At 48.2% G+C, this 18,115-nt stretch overlaps 1 pseudogene; it reads left to right on the plus strand.

Annotated features, from left to right (window-relative positions):
* Positions 1–18,115, plus strand: part of LOC138489285 (zinc finger protein 850-like) — a 150,399-nt pseudogene that overhangs the window by 79,747 nt on the left and 52,537 nt on the right.

Consider the following 18,115-nt stretch of genomic DNA (forward strand, 5'->3'; position numbering starts at 1 on the left):
TCTCATGTAGCCCTCCCAAGGGGCAGATAAGGGGGGAGGCTGTCCTGCACTCCTCCCTGGGCTCAGGTGTCCGTTCCTAGGAGCAGATATCTGGTCCCAGGGAGGGCTGCATGACATGGCACCCACTCCATTGTGGGCAGGGGGGGTTAACGCCCCATTCCTTTAGAAACTTTCCCAACCCTTTGGGGTGCCCCACCGCCCCCCCCTAAAAAACCTTCCAACATTTTCACTTTTTTCCTTTGGTAACCCAACTCCCCTTTGTGCACAGGGGCACATTGGTGTGCCAATCTGGCGCCGGAGTGCCCAAACCTTACTGCCCCATCTATTGGGGGTCCTGCCCCACCTTTTGGGGTGCCACCCCCACCCCCAATGGCTGGGGGACACACCTCATGCAGGCCTCCCTGGGCCTCCTCCAAACGGCTGCGTGAGGTACACCCCACCTCCATTTGGGGTGAGGGGGGAGAGGGCCACCCCAAAAGGTGGGGCAGGACCCCCAATAGATGGGGCAGTAGGGTTTGGGCACCCTGGGGGCAGATAGCCACACTAATGTGGCCATCTGCACCAAGCAAAGTAGGGTAAACAAAAAACAAAATACAAATTCACAGGCTGCTTTTTAGGGGGGGCTGAGGGCCACCCTAAATTGGCAGCGAATGATGTACCGCAACAGGGGGTGGCCCTCAACCCCCCCCACCCCAAATGGAGGGCCCCACCTCATGCAACCCACCCTGGGGGCAGATAGGGGGGGGCCTTACCTCATGCATCCCTCCCTGGGGTCAAATGCCCCTTCCTAGGAGCAGATATCTGCCCCCAGGGAGGGTTACAAGGGGTGTCCCTTTCTACTTCAGTTGGGGGGGGCATCCCACCCCCCCTTTCATTCAATAAAAAATCCATGGTGGCTAGTGGCCCCCCACCCCTTCCCCCACCCCCTTTCCACATACTTTCAATTTATTTTTTTTCATTCCCCTGGGGCAGATGGTCATCCATCTGCCCCAGGGTTCTCATGCATGTGCCCCCATGCTTTGGGGGCCGGGAGGGGGGAGAGGGCTGCTTACTTGAGGCAGCCCCCTCCCCCCCTCACAAACGGATCCATGGTGGTCTAGTGGGTTGCTGGTCACGGATCGAGCGCTCTGCGCCGATCCGTGACCAGCAATGCCTCATATATGTGGTGTCCTTGGAAAGGGGGGAACCCCCCCTTTCCAAGGACACCATTTTTTACAAAATCCCTGGTGGTCTAGTGGGTCCCAGGGCCCCAAACCCCCTACCACCTCCTCCTTCCCTCTGATTTTTTTTTTCCCTCCCCACCCGTATTCACCCCTGGGGGCAGTGATCATCTGCCCCCAGGGGTCTCTGCCGCTGTGGCCCCATGCCTTGGGGCCACGGGGGAGGGGGGCGCTTACCTAGTAAACAGCCCCCTCCTCCCCCTGCGTCACAAACGGATCTGTATTGATCTGGTGGCATTGCTGCCCGCGGATTGCGCGCCCTGCGCCCGATCCGCGGGCAGCAATGCCACACAATGGGTATCGTTGGAAAGGGGAGAATCTCCCCTTTCCAACGATACACACCTCAATCTCCGGCTTGAAATACAGCCGGAGATCGAGGCGGACAAAGAAGGTCTCTTACCTTCTCTCTTCCCCGCAGCAGCCGAAAATGGCTGCTGCGGGGAATTTACTTTCAGTTTCACGCCGACGTGAAACTGAAGGTAATCCAGCCCCCTGGCAGTGAGGGGGGACCTCCCCCTCACATAGCCCGGGGGTTGGATTACAGTTTTGAGCGATCCCTGCTTTGCAGGGATCGCTCAAAACAAGGTGCCGAAAAGGACAAGCTATCTCGTCCTTGGCACTGCGTGTGCACTGTCAAGGACGAGATACCTCACCCTTGGCACTTAAAGGGTTAATAATCCGTTGATCTTTTCTACCATCCCATTCACCATTGGGTGATAAATTGAGCATAATTTGTGCTTCACCCCCAAGAGTGATGTCACTTCCTTAAAGAGGTCATTCACAAAGTGCGTACCGTTGTCTGATCTAATCACATCGCATATCCCCCATCGTGAAAACACCTCCCGCACGAGGAACTTGGCCGCACATTTCGCATCTGGGTGGGGACATGGGCCCGCTTCACCCACCTTGAAAAGGGGTACACCACCACAATCAAATATCTTGCTCCGTTACACCGCTCTCCCATATCAGCATAGTCTATGTGGAGCTCTCTAAATGGTCCTGTTGGTCGGGGCAAGGTACCATGCAGTGTTCTTAATGTCATTCCAGAATTATATGTTTTCCATGTTATACATTCTACAATGAATTTTGACAGGTGCTCTTGTAAATTGGGGACGAACCAGTGTTCCTGAATGTCTGCAGCAATGTGTTGTTTCGCTACATGGCCGGGGAAATGCAACTGTTGGAATGCTATTTCTAGTAACTTTATGGGCATTACAAACTTTCCTGTCGTCTCTTGCCTCCAAATGAGATCTGTGTCTGATTGTGTACATCCCCGTTTGCTCCACAGTTCTTGCTCCTCTTGGGACGCTCGTCTTTGTAACTCTATTATCTGCGCTATTGGGGTATTATTGTATGCTTCCTCTCGTGGATCTTTGGTGGTTGCTTTTGTGATGCCCTCAAGTGTTGGTGTCACATTGAAATACGAGGCCTCCTTCGCGGCTGTGTCGGCTGCCGCATTTCCCAATGAGATTATGTCTGTGTTGTTGGTATGGGCTTGGCATTTCACCACTGCCACTACCGATGGTACTGCTAATGCATCTATCAGTTCATTCAACAATGTTGCATGCTGTACTGGAGAACCGTCAGCCCTCCTGAATCCTCTTCTACGCCACCGTGACAGCCCTGAGTGCACCGTGGTAGTTGCATAGGCTGAGTCTGAGTATATTGTCACCGCACAGCCTTTGGCTGTGTGCAGGGCTTCAATCAAGGCAGTTAATTCTGCTGCCTGTGCTGAATAATGGGATGGGAGGTGCTTTTGCACAATTGTCTCATATTCTTCTTCCATGCGCACTACCGCCATTCCATCATGTTTTTCCCCTGTCTCTGGGTTTATTGATGCTGACCCATCTATGAAATATATTTCTCCCTCCTGTAGGGCATTCTCACTTGCTTTCGGAATGTCGTCACCTTCCCCCTCATATGTGGCACAATCGTGTTCTTGTATGTCCTCTGTCATGCATGGCTCTGTAATAAATGTTGCTGGGTTCACTGTCTTGCATCTCACAACGTGTACGTTGGGGCTTGAAATTATTACTGCATATGCTGTTGCTCTTTGTGTCGTTAGTGTTGATTTTGATCGCTCAAGGATGGCGAACAGGGAATGCTCCGCATATAGCGTTACCGAACATCCCATGACAATGGTGGCGCTTTTTCTGCCTCAATGTCTATGGACATTATCGTGCCTGGTACAATGTCTGTGTGTGCAATTGGGCGGAATATGAAATCTGATGGTGTTCTCCATTCTTTTCTCGTTATCTCTGGCACCACTTGTGCGAACAGCTTGATACCATATATGAACATGCTTATATCAATGTGTAGCCCTCGCACCACAACTTCATTCATCACTGTGCTGATCATCAACATTGCTCGTACTGGGCATACTCCTGGTGTTGAGCACACTATTCCTTGTTCTGTAAAGGAGAGTGTCATATTCAATTTGCTCAACAAATCTCTACCCAGCAGGTTTATTGGCGCGTCTTCGTGGTACAGTAAGGGTGCGCGCACGGTTTTTCCCCCACCGTTATATCAAGATCTTTAGTGTAAGAAACTTTTAAAATAGCCCGAGAGAACCCCTGCGTCTCTAAATTCCTGCCTGAGAGCAGAAACCGCCCTTCCATAAGACATGATTTCTCTGCTCCAGAGTATACCATAAAGATAAACTGCTTACTTCCTATCTCTGCCCCCACTAGTTGTTCCTCTTCTGCACATAGGGTGGTGGATAGGACTAAACACGCAAGTGTTCCCTGTGGGCAGTCCTAATATGAATGTCTTTCTTGCCTTGGCACGGAGAAGACATTATCTTCGATCACGGTCACACCACGGTACGATGCGGGCGCACCGTTTGCAGATGTTGCATAACAATTATTGGTCGCGCTTCCCACTGCATTTTGTCTTGCCATTGGTTGTGGTGGTGGTTGCTGTCCTTGCTGTACCTGAGGTTCGTTATAGCAGTAGTCTTGCTGTCTCCCACTTCCCCTCGGTAGTCCGTAGGGGCTACCTGGGTGTGGACACCCCCAACCTTGTTCGTTCTCCATGGGCTGTTGCCCCTGGAAATACCCTGAAGGCTGCATTCTACAATCTCTAGAGCAGTGTCCCCATCTCCCACAGTTCCAACATGACTCTTGTGGTCCGCCTCTCATTTCTTGGCCGCCAAATCCCCTATTTCCCATACCTTCAAACCCCCTCTCTGGCCCCAGTACCCACCTCTTCCTCTTGCCGGTCTGTCTTGCCACTGTTGTCCGCCGTATTGCTCTTCTCTGTTCCACTGTCCTTGTCCTCCTCTGGCCCGCAGTGCTGCTATTGTTGCTGGTCTGTTTCCCGCTCCTTTGTCTCCCTCGTTTTCTCGGTCTGTGGTTGCGCTGGCATTGACGGTGGCGCCCTTCACTAATTTGTTCTGTACCAGCTTTGCCTCGTCTGCCAGCCTTTTTTGTGCTATCTCCTTTTCTCTCTCTTTGATCCTCCTGCAGTGGTGCACAATTATACTCTGTATTTCAGGCCAGCCCTGGGCTTCTATCCCAGCCATTTTGTCCAAGGCCTTCTGCATCTCCTTTGGGAGCCCCTTCTTGATGATAAAATAAAACAAGGCGGTGCACTGGTTCCACGCCATGCCAGTTTCGCTTCTCCATAAATCCTGCACCCGTAGTATGAATTGCGTAGGATCCTCGTTCTCCTCCATTGTGCCCTGCATCACCAAATGTAAATATGGAATATCTGGAAGCGTGCGCCTCAATGCATCCCATACCTGTGCTCGAACATTATTGAACGCCGATCCATCGTGGCGGTCACAACTCATTGTTACTCTGCTAAATCCGGCCTTTTCCCACACTGCATCTGCTTGATCACCAATTGCTGACACTAATAAACTCTTCACATCCCCTATCGCTAGTGGCACTCCTGCTGTGTTTTTCTCAAAGGCGTGTATTCATTTCCCAGCCCCTCCCGACAGTGGGGGGAGGACATTTAGCAAGTTGTTTTATCCATTTGAGCCCACGGAATGTAATGTGGCCTACCTGCTCCTTTATGTATCAATGGCATTTGTAACTTGTGTTTCTTCCCTACCTTACTTACCGGACCTTTCTTTGTCTTACTTACCATCATATTTCCCCCTCGCTGTCTTAGCCTACCCTGCCATAGTGGTGGCGATGGTGTGTCTGGGTACCGGCGGTTTGCTCATTGTTCCCTTCACATCCTTCTCCTCTCTCACTGTCTGGGATGGGTGGGCGTATAATCCTCACGGGTTTGTCATTTAGATGGAACAGGAATTCCCCTGACCGCCACTCTTTCTCTTGCCCTTGTGGTATGCGTGTTCCTTTTGATGATACTGACTGTGCTGGCTCTGATATCGCTTGCGCCACTTCCCCTGTTGTGCTCAATGTTGGTGTTAGATCCGCTATGGATAATAGTGGCACCTCTCCTCCCCCTGGTAGCATTTGGCTCCTTTCGCACAACGCTCGTAGCCGCGTTATCTCCATCTGTGCATGCGCCAGCTGGCGGTCTAAATTCTCCAGTGATATGTGCTAAATTCACGGGGGGTGCGCTTGTTGGGCCATACAAACCTCCTTTCTCATAGGGAGGTGGTGCTGTGACAACTGCTCCTGTTGTAGGTGTAGGAGTTGGACATCTTGGTATGTACAGGGGCTCACTATATCCTACTGCTGGTCTGGACATTAGAGGATATATTTTAGTTATATCGCCTTCACCTGTAGTGGTTGTGCACTCACCCTTTGGCGTTCCGCTTACCTCTTCCTGTGTTTTCTGTGTTTCATTCACTATCTCTTTACTTACCTCTGCTGCAGGCGTAACTTCTTCAAACATTCGCCATAGGTCTAGTACTTCCCTTCTGTTTTGCAGTTGTTTCCCCTTATACCTTGCTAACAAGTGTGTAGATACTAGATCTAATACTCTCTTGTCGAATGACCCACCCTCTGGCCAGATTGGCATCACACTGTCCCCTTTTATCTCCGTCAAACATTGATCATGCTATTTTTGTATTTTCTCACTGTATAACGGAAGGTGCTGACAAATATGTGCTAGTGGTGTTATTCCTCCCATGACGATGTGTTTCCTTCCCTCCCTCTGTCTGTACTTACCTTTCGACCTCCCTTTCCCCTTAATCACTTCTTCACCAGTTGGATAATATACCACGAGTCTTATCAATTACTTGTAATTTGTATGCACATATATGTATCAAGATATATATATATCAACCCCCTTTTCAAAGTTAACCTTTAAGTTATTGCATTGTCAGTCTCGAAAAATGGATACCTCTCATGATTGATAGCAAACGTATTTTGGTGGCTGTGGGCCAACCGTCTTATGCACGATACGATAGAAATACAGGTTTCCGAGTTTACCAATGAACGGCCATTTTGATGTAACAAGGATCGCCATTTTGTTTTCTAACAATTGCTCATTGCTTTCTGTTCAAATTGCTTCGCAGCACATTTTCTGCTTACACTGCTCGACTGTTAATATTGTTGTCTGAACGTGAAAGGACAAGGCCGCAGGGCCGCGAGGCTAATAAGAGTTTGTTGAAATGCAACGTAGGCAGCGCCGGGAAGGAATGCCCGGCTCCCTCCCGAATGTAGCCTTGAAGTAGAGCCGCAGGGCATTTAATCATTTCACAGCTGCCAGCCAGTCTCGTTATATGGTAGAATATGTTAGAATAAAGCAGCTAAAGGCTTGAATTATGCTCTTCTTACGGCCCCCCTTTACCGAGCCCTGTAGAGCGTGTCGGCTCCCAGGACACGAATAGCACCTCATAGATAGCAAGGTCTGGAATGTGACTCTTCCCCCGTATGTAGCTTGCTTCCAAGAACAGAAGCACTGTGTTCTGTTCAACAAGGAAAAGATGTCTCTGCACTTGCAAAGTTGCATATTGTTACTAGAATAGATATTTGAAGGTGTCATATTCGTCGAAAGTGTCCATCATCAAACCGAGTTCAAAGAAACCCAATAAAGGGGGGTGTTGAACATGTCACAGCTGATTGTATGATATGCATTTTGTATATATGTAACTGATGTACGTAATTCACTCTCTTGCGTCCCTCGAGGTCTAGAGATACACGTCGCGGGGCGTGAGACCGAGTTGGCCAACTGAGACTATTTGCTTTGCAATAAACCCTAGCTTTGGGAATACAACCTCGTATCTGGCGTATCTATCGTGTGTGGTGACTTGCCTTGTTTCCATAGACGTGAGGGACCCTAGGGGCCCCTTTCAGCATGTTCAAATTAAACAGTTCATTGTTGCATATTTTGCCACTTTAACTACAAATTAATCACAGTACTTGGATATCCTTGACAAAAAATGGACAGAACACAAAAGCACATATAACACTTATCATGCACCTGCACTACCTGTGCGCGTTTTCTCCCTGTTGCTCTTTTTTCCACCCCGTTTCCCGTTTCGCCTACTCTTCTCATTCACTCCCCACCTCTTACACCCTCTTACTCTTTTCCAAGAATCCTTTCGTACCCAGAAAAATAATGTTCTAAATAACTTCTCTGGGTCTACTCAATATATGAGACTCCTACTATTTTCTCTGTAACTTCACTTATTTATTCTGCACTGGACGAGACAATGCTTCGCGGCGCCGCCTTCTACCCCGTTCGGGCTAGGATACCACTTCTCTTTTTCTCTTCACTTTTTACCAAAACCTAATGGCCATATAAAGGATAGATAAGAAAAGCGTCATCATCACTCACACAGGCCCTACTCTTCCCTACTACTCGTTACCACCTGTCCCCCCTATTTCCCCCTTACCTTCGTAACCTTCGCAACCGGCACTCACGTGCTCAGTCAGGTGACCCAAGGGTCGCCGCTCGCAGTCCGACCCAAGTCAGGCTCGCACCCCAACCAAGTCGTGGCCCGCCTCAGCGAGCAGCTTTTCAGTCGGGTATTCATCAACCGGGAACCCTTGACCCTTCTTCGTAGTGCGCACAGGCTAGTCGGCCGCGGAGGCGATGGTTTCGCTGGGGGGCATCCCGGATCTCACTGCTCGGCGCCGGACTCGATGCACCTCTCCGATCACGTCGCAGGGGGTCACCAAATGTTTGTGCCCACCCTGACTCACACGTGTAAAGATGAATAAAACAGACACTCCCTGGGCAGGGAATAAGGCACAAAAGCACAGGCTGTGAGAGTTCAAGGAAAAGTTTATCTAGATCTCTGAGAGCGCTCTGACCACATCAAGGTTACAACACATTTATATAGTACATCTACATTTTTAACATATGATGCTACGTTGGACCAGGATTGGTCAGCCGTGGTGGTGACTTAGGTGTGGGCATCATCTCTTCCTCCGGGTTGGTTGCTTGGTTGGCGGGAGGATTGACGTCAGACATTTGTGCTCCGGATGGGTGAAGGTCAGGTCGCTGTGAAACACGGTGGTCACTATCTAAGCTAAGAAAATACATTCTGAGTAATGCATGCACTAAATAACAGTTGATCAAAAGACTCTCAGTAGTGTATCATGTCGTTATACAAATCACTCAAGGGTTTATACCATCTACACATTTGGGTTACGCAGGTCACAGGTTTAAGGGCCTTGACCACTATAATACTGTCATTGAACTATAGGGTTAGTCTCACAAGAATCTCAGGTATGTGGCACTTGTTAGTATTGGGCACGATATACTGCACAGGGGTCTAATGTTAGTTGGGGGTCTGCTGGGTGGGTTTCATAGTATGGTTGGCAGTCTGACACATGAAAGGGAGGCCTTGCAAGGACACAGGGTTAGAATGGCAATAAGTTTCAACTGGCGAGGGTAAGAGGGCAAGGACAGTTTTGTGGAGATGGACGAGCCCTGTGCTTGGCTCATGTTGGTTCACGTGCAGGACAGTGATCTCAGAGGAAAAGGGATGTGTTACATTTATTATTTGTTGCAAGCAGCTCCGGCCTCAGCGTGAGAATGGAGCCGCAGAGTTTTCCAGTTGGAGTGGGGACGAGGGTGGGGGTCATGTGCTCTGAGCTACAGCGGCGGGCAAAAGGGAGAGATGCATTTTGTACTATCACAGCGAGGCCTAGTTACCAAGATGGAGTTGAAAGGGGGTACAGAAAATGGATGCCCTGTGTCCTCTTCGGTGGTCCCATCTACGCGAATATAACCAAAAGGTAGTATTGCATAAGGGCGAGGGGTGTACCCACCACTAGAGGCACTTGGTCCAAGTTTTGTACTGAGAAGTGATGGTAGAGAGGGGCCCATTGGCCCCTCGCTCCCACACACTGCCTTCCCTGGAGGGGGGCCGGGAAGAGTATTGGTCGCAGGACCCCTGGTCTATTAAGCTCGCTTTGTGACTAATAGGAGTGGGCACGCCCGCATTCACAACAGCATCTTTCTTCCGCCTGCTGGAGACATGCTGCGTACCAGGTGGAGGGTACTTGTGTGCTTTTATATGCCGGACCCTGAACAAAGAGGTGGTAATAAGGGCACAATCATGGAGTCCTTTGCAACCCAGACAAGACAATGCAGCCCTGCTTCACCGGAAGGCACTGGACAGGCCACTCTGCCATCAGCGCATAAGAAGCATCAAGAAGACAAGATCCTTGTCATACCTGCTGGTTCTACTAGAATGTCTGCTTTAATGGAGCTGAAACGCAGACAATATGCGCAAAGGACAGCAGCCAGACCGTTCTACTCGCTTTGGAAATTACACAGAAGGTTGCCTTGGAGACGGCGTCTATGCCAAAGGCGTCGTTCCTAACTCACGTGATTCAGATGTTCTACGAGCATTGGCGTGCAGCTTAAAAGCAAACACGGGCTGCACGTCGGCGCTTCTGATTACGTTTCCATACTGAAGCTCTGTGGTTCACACGGGCCTTGCTGCTTTGTATCCAGTTACTCTCTTTTGCTATTTTGCCTTCTCAGAGCATTTTCATTCTTCTTTGGGCTCTCGTATCTTATGGCTAATGGCATTCAGTACAGAGCTTTTCCATTCAGCTCCGGGATCTCGGATCCTTCTGACGAAAGGCAGTCGGTGCATTTCTTGGAGTTCCTCGCTCGCCGACATTAAGCGGCCGCTTCTGGATAATCTTCCACGCCGCCATTCCAGTGTGAATCCTGGGTGCATTTTTTTGAGTTCCTCACGTGCCACCATAACTCCAGAAGCTGTGGCTTATATCCCACGCCGCCGTTCCTTCCTAGTTGCAATCTTTGGAGTTCCTCACGCGCCACCATCAAAGCGGACTGTTAACCTCCCGTACTACTATTGCATTACAGCACGGGCATCATATTACCTTTGCTGTTATCATTCGACTTTACCCATTCTTAAAGACACACTACTCCATCCACTGGGATCATGTTATTTTGTTTGTAACCTACAATTGTCACACTACCATTATTCCATCACACTACTACTTTTCTGTTTCACTTTTATATTGGAACTGAAACGTGCACATGAGCTTAAGGATGCTTTCCAGCAGTGCACCTTTCCACTTCTAGTACGTCCCTCATGCCGTTCGGGTACTAGCTCCCTTACTAACCTTCGTTCCCTGGTCTTTGGTTCATTCCTTTGGACTTCTGGGAACTTCTACCATTTAGCTGGCATCCTGGAAATGCTGTACAACTTTTGGAAGAACACAGCAGGTTAGTGTTGCTTGCTTCAAATGCTTTCTATTGTTTAGCTTAAAGTTCCAGACCCCTGAAACACTCGCCGATTACCTATAACCTTTTTGTGATTCAGGTTAGTTTTGACAATCCTGGCTGCAATTGCGGTCTAGCGGTCCTCCTTGGAGGGCAAGATTGAGGAAGTTGAAATTGATGTACACCTACTGAGGCAGGATGTTCGATCTCTGGCAGAGAGGGTCACGGCCACAGAGTCACCTCTGCAGAAGGTCCCAACAGAACTAGAATCGATGGTGAAAGCCCTTGAATTGAAGAATGCTGGGCCGAAAATGCAGAATGGCAGTCTCATAGGAATAACATTATGGTGCTGGGCCTACCTGATGGTGCTGGGGGCTCGAACCCCACTTTTTACATCGAGAACCGGATCCTACAAGAAGTTGGCATGGGAAAGTTATCCCAGGGCTTCACTATTGAGAGAGCGCATCGTTCGTTGCCGAGGCATCCACCACCGGGAGCTAACCCACGACCCATAATTGCCAGAGTTCTAAACTTCAAAGATCGGGAAATGGGACTGCAGTTCTCCAGGGAAGGAGGAGCCATACAGATGGGCACCTCCAAAATTGCCATATACCCGGATTACACGCCGTTGGTTCCAAAGAAGAGGAACATGTTTATCCCCACAAAGGAATGGCTCTGACAGTTGGGTCTCAATTACATGCTGGTCTATCCCACCAGATTGAAAGTGCTATATAAAGGGAAAGGCATTTTCTTTTAAAACCCCAGAACCTGCAAACATGTGGATGGACCATAACGGCATGTCGGACAGGGATGTGGATGCTATAGCAGACCTCAGAAGACAGAGCCCCTGACTGTATTGACTTGTGCCAGATGCAGTAACAATGAGTGAACAATTGGTACTTGTTGTTGCTGCCTGGGGTGATGCTTGGTGGCGGGAGGGAAATGCCTCTTCCTATGGCATGGAACTGCTGACACCCCCGATGTGCGGGATACAATGGGAACTTGGCCGTTGCAGGTACCTGTCAGCCGCTCCCTCTATGGCAGGTGTTTGCCTGGTGGAGTGGTTACCCTCGAATGGCTTGGCGCTGTTGAGCACTGTTGCTGCCCCACTGTTTGAGGCACACTGTCTTTGTCGCAATGTGTGTGGTTACGGTGGCTAGATGATTTTGTGTGCAGTTCTTGCCCCAATGCTGGGGATGTTTGTTGGTTGTTAACTCAGAGTATAATATATATCCCCAGTAGAAACCTGAGATTATATTTAAGAAAATGTCCATCTGCCATTGCTCGGCAATGGTATATGACATTTAGATTAAATTGCCTGCCAACGCTTGAAATAATAGGAGCTGAACTGAACATTCCCCACCAACTTAGATCCTGCAGACTTTGCACAGAACATTGCACTGAGGCACTTTTTTAAAATCTAGTTATTGATTGTATTGTATTAACTAAATACAGAATCAATATTTTACATCTCATGTTCACTCCACTGAAAATGTTAATGGAGCTTTTTTATGGAACAGATTTATGACACGTTGACAAATGTCTTTAATTTTAGATTTATTTAACTTTTTAAAACAAACATTTGAACAAATATCAATTGTCATAACTCAGGCAGAAGTTCTTTTAAGTGAAATGGTGTAAACCAGTATTAATTGTTCTTTTTGGCAGCTCTGTTCTTATTTTTGGTCACCCTACGTTACCTGGGGGAACCCAGACGTGGACCCCTTGCTCACTGTGCTCAGAGAGGCACAGCTCCACCTCACTGATGAGGCCCAACAAGGCCGAAACACGTGTATGGGGTTGCTGTTGGTACTCTTGTTCAAAGGAGGTTTGCCTGGCATTTCAGTGCTGGACTGCCCTTGTGGGCGAGACAAAGACTGATATGAAAATGGATATTCCTCCTTTGTGAAAAGCACAGTGAGCTAAAAGCAATGGCTGTGGACTCTCACAGTGGGAAAAAAACACAGAACAGGTGCTTTCGAGAGAGGGCCACCTGCTACCTTTTTATTTAGCAGCGCAGCTTCAGCATGTGGTGAACTGGCAGTCAGATGAACCCAGTGCGGAGGCCAGGTTATTGCAGGATATGCAGCACCCGGCTCTGCTGAAGGACGTTTTATGGGTTGCAGAGTGCTGTGTGGGCCACATGTCACTGTGTGATTACACTGGGGTGACAGATATGAGCAAGATCACTGAAGGTACTGGGGCTGCACAATTCATACTCCCCGCAAATCCAGAGCTAGCAGTGACCAGTAGTTTCTGGCTCACCATGTCGGGGGACACGTACAGAGATCAAAAGTTCAGGGACCTAGATGAGCTGATGCAGAATGAGGGTCTCCCCAAGGGTCTGTTCCTAAGGTATTGGAGACTACCAGCATTAGCAAGGAGGAAGTGGGTGGATTGCCCGGAGGAACCGGAACCTAATGTGCTGGTAGCATCAATGTATGAACTAGAAGATGACTGCCACCCGGTGTCTCGGGTGTAGAAATGCTTACGGGGGACGATCAGTGTGCAAAGCGTGCAAATGAATATGTTATGGGAAGCTGATCTTGGGCTAGAATTGAGTGACACCCAATGGGACATGACAATGTTTTTTAAGAAAGTTTCCCAAAATATGAGATTCCGCCTCTAGCAGTTGAACGTATTACAGAGAACATATATCACACCCGGACGAGTGGTCAGATTTAATCCATCTGTACCATCCACCTGTCCGTGGCGTAATATTGAAAATGCTGGCATCATCCATAGATTCTGCTACTGCACATAGGTGCAGGCTTTTTGGCAACAGATACAGTTGTCATGTGTCGGAGCTGGGATCACACGCTATAGCTGGGACTCGTCGGAGTGTTTGCTGGGAATATAACCGGAGAAATTCAGACATGTGGTCAAACTGATGGATCTGGTATGTATTCTGGCCAAAAGACGCATTGCAGTATGTTGGAAGTTGAAAAGGGGACCACAATACTCTCGATGGTATAAAGGTTTTATGAGCTGGAGTGCGACAGAAACCACTGCTTAGTATAGAGTGTTAGGAGCAGGAACGAATGAGTGCACAGAAAATGTGGAGTTGTGGAATGCTCTACTCCTGGTATTGTTTCACCCACTGGATGACAAGCCCATGTGAGCATAGTGTCTTTGGGTTATACCTTGCTGGATTTGTAATTACTAGGACTTGCATGCAGTTATGAACCCCTGGACGTCCTCCTTGCCCCAAATGTTTGTAATGGGTTACTGACTGAGGTGACCCCTCGAATATGGATGTATCATGGATGTGTGCTTCCCCTCCTCCCCCAAGAAACCTACCTGATGACTCTGGGATGCCCTAATTTTATTCTGTTTTAGCATTGTTGTTTTACATTAAATTTGTGATGCAAATGCTGCGCTCGAATAACACTTGTCTAAAATTACTGGCATGATACTGATGGTGAATATTATGCAATGCTGCTTCAAATCAATAAACAGAGTTTAAAATAAATAGAAAACCAACATTAAACATAAATTAACACAAAAATGAAAGTACATTCTCACTTCTGTCCTCTTTACTGCACTGCATTGCCATTTTCTGCTCAAATTTCCAGTGCTACGCTGACGACACTCTACTCATTTTCAGGCTGCCCTCAGCCACCTCCTTTCCCTCTCTCATCTCTGACTACCTAACTGCCATTCAAGATTGGTGTGCCGCCAATGATCTTTGTCTGAATGCCAGCAAGACGGAGATCCTCCTCATCGGCACACCTTCACCATCCTTTCACCTCACTCTCTGGCCGGCTTCCATTGGCCCTCCTCCTACCCCCACCTGCGAGGCTAAGAACCTTGTGGTCATCTTCGACTCCACACTTTCCTTCTCCGCCCACATCTCTGAGGTCTCTAAAAAGTCAAACTTCCTACTGCACCTCCTCAGAGGTACTCTGCCTTTCCTCTTCTTCCCCTAGAAGCTCATGGTCTCCCAAGCTCTGGTTCTCTCTAGGTTGGACTATTGTAACAGCCTCTTTCTAAATCTACCTGCCTCTACTCTCCGCCCTCTGCAACTAATCCAGAACAGAACTGCAAGACTTGTCCTTGGCCTCAAGCCCTAGGATCGTATCTCTTCAGCTCTGAAATCTCTCCATTGGCTCCCAGTGGATTTTTTGGTTAGAGGGCCCAGAATATCCAAGACTTTGTCCTGGCATGATCGCCAGGATCTATCTATACCCTTCTTGATATCTCTACCATACCTTCCCATGAAGGATAAAACATGTTCATCTATGTCTGGTGTTTCTGTGACAATGTCTGGCACCTGTGCGGTTTGCTCCTAGCCTCCTTCAACAGAGGATTACAAATTATTTTCTTAATGTAATTGGCAAGCTTGGCGGGGGGCTCCCACTCCACCGACCTGGGATGCATTAGAGAGTCTGGGTCGAATACCTCGGCCAGCTCCTCTTCCTCCCTTTGCCTTTTCATTTTCTTGGCAGAATTATGCTTTCATATAGGGCTCAGGGATAATAACTCTCACTCCACAGAGCTTTCCTGGGACATTACGTCCCACTGCCCATCGTCCGCTTCATCCGAAGTGGACTCTTCGGGCCTCATCACAAATTGGGCTGTAGCCCTTAAATATGGTGGTAAAGGGCCGATCCTATCATGCGGGAAATGTAGTTTTGTTTTTGTGTTAATGCATGTTTAAAGTTGTTTTTTTATAATGCTTCCCGAGAATGAAGTAAAGAAAGAAGAGCATAATCCTTTGACTCTGTGTCTTTAATAGAATCTTGACTTTCTATAACGCTAGTATGTAAAATTTGTATTGTACAATATAGCATGATATTCAGCTTCCCATGACAGAGTGAAGGCCCTGATGCCACGCCCACCTGGTAGCTCAGAGGGCAGCTATTGGGTGGGCTTGGCGCTGATGATTGCCGAACGCCACTCCATCATTTTGCCATTGGGATGCAGAATATCATACACATACAACACAGGCCCACCCTCTTCTCCTGACCCTGCATCTACATTGTGGCTGCACACTCACCGTTATGATCAGTGCTCTGCCTTACTTTTCATGCTTGCATTGACTTCAAAGCTTCATATCCAACCTGGGATAACACCAGGTAAGGGAAACTATACCCCTTGTATGCCCAGCATGACTGTCTGCCGACCATCATTAAGGTCACCACCCACCGAAACAGCTATCTTGTTAACTGTACCGGGAACGAATCTGCCAGCTCGTCGCTACACTCCCTCTTATACTAGCCCTGCCATCCTTATGGGTCGCACGCCACACACATACCTCGGAAACCTATTGCTCCTGACTTTCTAGCAATATGCTTATCCGCATTATACGTATAACGCACGTGATTTTGCTGTCTTCGCTAACTTACAAAATGATGGTACTCACTGATTTTGACTATCAAATATTTGTAATCTGTCTCTAACACAGCTTAACTTTGTCTCTTGCATAACGCTAAACCTGTAACATACCCACAACAACCTTACTTTGGGCCTCATGATGAGTTGGGTGGTATCCCGGCTGTAATGCCACCCGACTGTAATAGCGTTAGCGCCAGTCGGTCCGGTGTTATTACCGCCGGATCACGGGTTGGGCGTTAATGGTAAATCCCCATTGGGTCCAATGCAGCATTTTCGGCACAAATACAGCACTCTAATACAGCTGGTAGTAATTACGCCAAAAACAGGGCGTTAAATGGGATTTTCACCTCCAGCAAAAACTGGAAGTAAATCAGCCCATTTAGCACCCAACTCGTGATCTGGCCAGCCCTTAAATGCAGTGGTAATAGCGTTACCGCTGCATTTTAGGGCTACCGCCCAACTCATGATGAGGCCCTTTGTCTTTTGGCCCTGTCACTCATTTTGGCATGCATTTCTGAAGTAGCCCCCTTACCATGAGGCGATCCTTTGCCAGAATATCCATCCATACCTACTTTGCCACCCATGATTGCACGCATACCTGAAGTAGCCCCCATGAGGCAAGGCTTTGGCAGAATGTTCATTCATACCTACCGTGTCACTAATGTTTGCACGCATATCGCAAAGAACAGACCGCACGACAGACCATAAGATATTATGGCAAATAGCCACAAAAGGAGGTCACTATAGACTGATCACATACTCAGACCGAGATGAAAGTCCTTAAATGACTCATCCACTGCCTCCTGGCCGTACCATATCCAAACTCCCAGCAGACACATTTAGATAGAAAGTTTGTAAGAGGAGACCACAACACCTGCTCCAACACCCAAGGAGGAGAATAGACACCCAACCCACATTAATCAATCCATCAGAATTAGAACACCTACAGAACTCGCTAGAACAGAACGGTGAGTGCATCGCACCAACTAAAACCCAACCCACAACACTCGCTCCATCTGAATTAGAACACTTACAGAGCGTGTTAGAACAGCACAGGGAGCGCCTCACACAAACCTAAAACCCTGCCAGGAGTAACCCCTTCGTTCATCCTGATGAGATTGGGAGGATTAGCGAGCGCCACACTCAGAGTTCTGAATGTTAGCATGTTAAACTTCATATAACCCACTAACAAAAAACTCAGCATTTCTGCAGACTTATCTCACTCAAAAATCTCACACAACCATCTCTCGCACAACAACCCGCACGCACTTCACAACACTGCAACAACACATAAGCCGCACCAACAGCACACGAGGACTGATATCGATCTGATACTCGCATCAAAGCTCAGCACCCGGTGTATACCGAGTTGAAGCTGCCAACAGAACACCACTCCTCTCACTATCCTACTCCCTCTTCACCTACTAACCCATTCCACCTTCTTGTTTGCAGATCTGACAGAGCGCCTGGGGACCAACTCCGTTGGTGACAGTGTGCGGTACAAATACCTTTAACATTTAACATACCTGAAGCAGCCCCCCCCCTATGGCCCCCAACCTATTGTGTCACCAAGGGGGGTGAAAACACCTGATTTTCTTTTTAGCGGGTGAGAGACCATTGAAGTGAATGGGCGTATGAGCGGTTGATTCAGCTGCTTGCAAGGCGGGTGAGTTGAGAGCTATGCCTCGCCTCCCCCACCATGAGGCGAAGCTCTGCTGGAGTATGTTCTTAAGATATGCAGTTTTGACTGTGACCCCTTCCTTGCTTGATCTTACACTTTGTGGGCCATGTAATTGCACCTACTGTAACTAGCGCCTAGATGTCCAACACGTTGTGCGCTGTTATAACTGTAAAAATAAATGAATACAAATAAATATAAATGTTTTTTAGGTTGCGAGATTCTATAACTTGACAATTTATTGTACCATTTTTATGTACATAATACTCCATAGTTTGTAATGTTTTGTATCTTATAT

This window comes from Ambystoma mexicanum, chromosome 9 (assembly GCF_040938575.1).
Source record: "Ambystoma mexicanum isolate Mex_15411 chromosome 9, UKY_AmexF1_1, whole genome shotgun sequence".
In the NCBI taxonomy this organism is placed as follows: Eukaryota; Metazoa; Chordata; class Amphibia; order Caudata; family Ambystomatidae; genus Ambystoma; species Ambystoma mexicanum.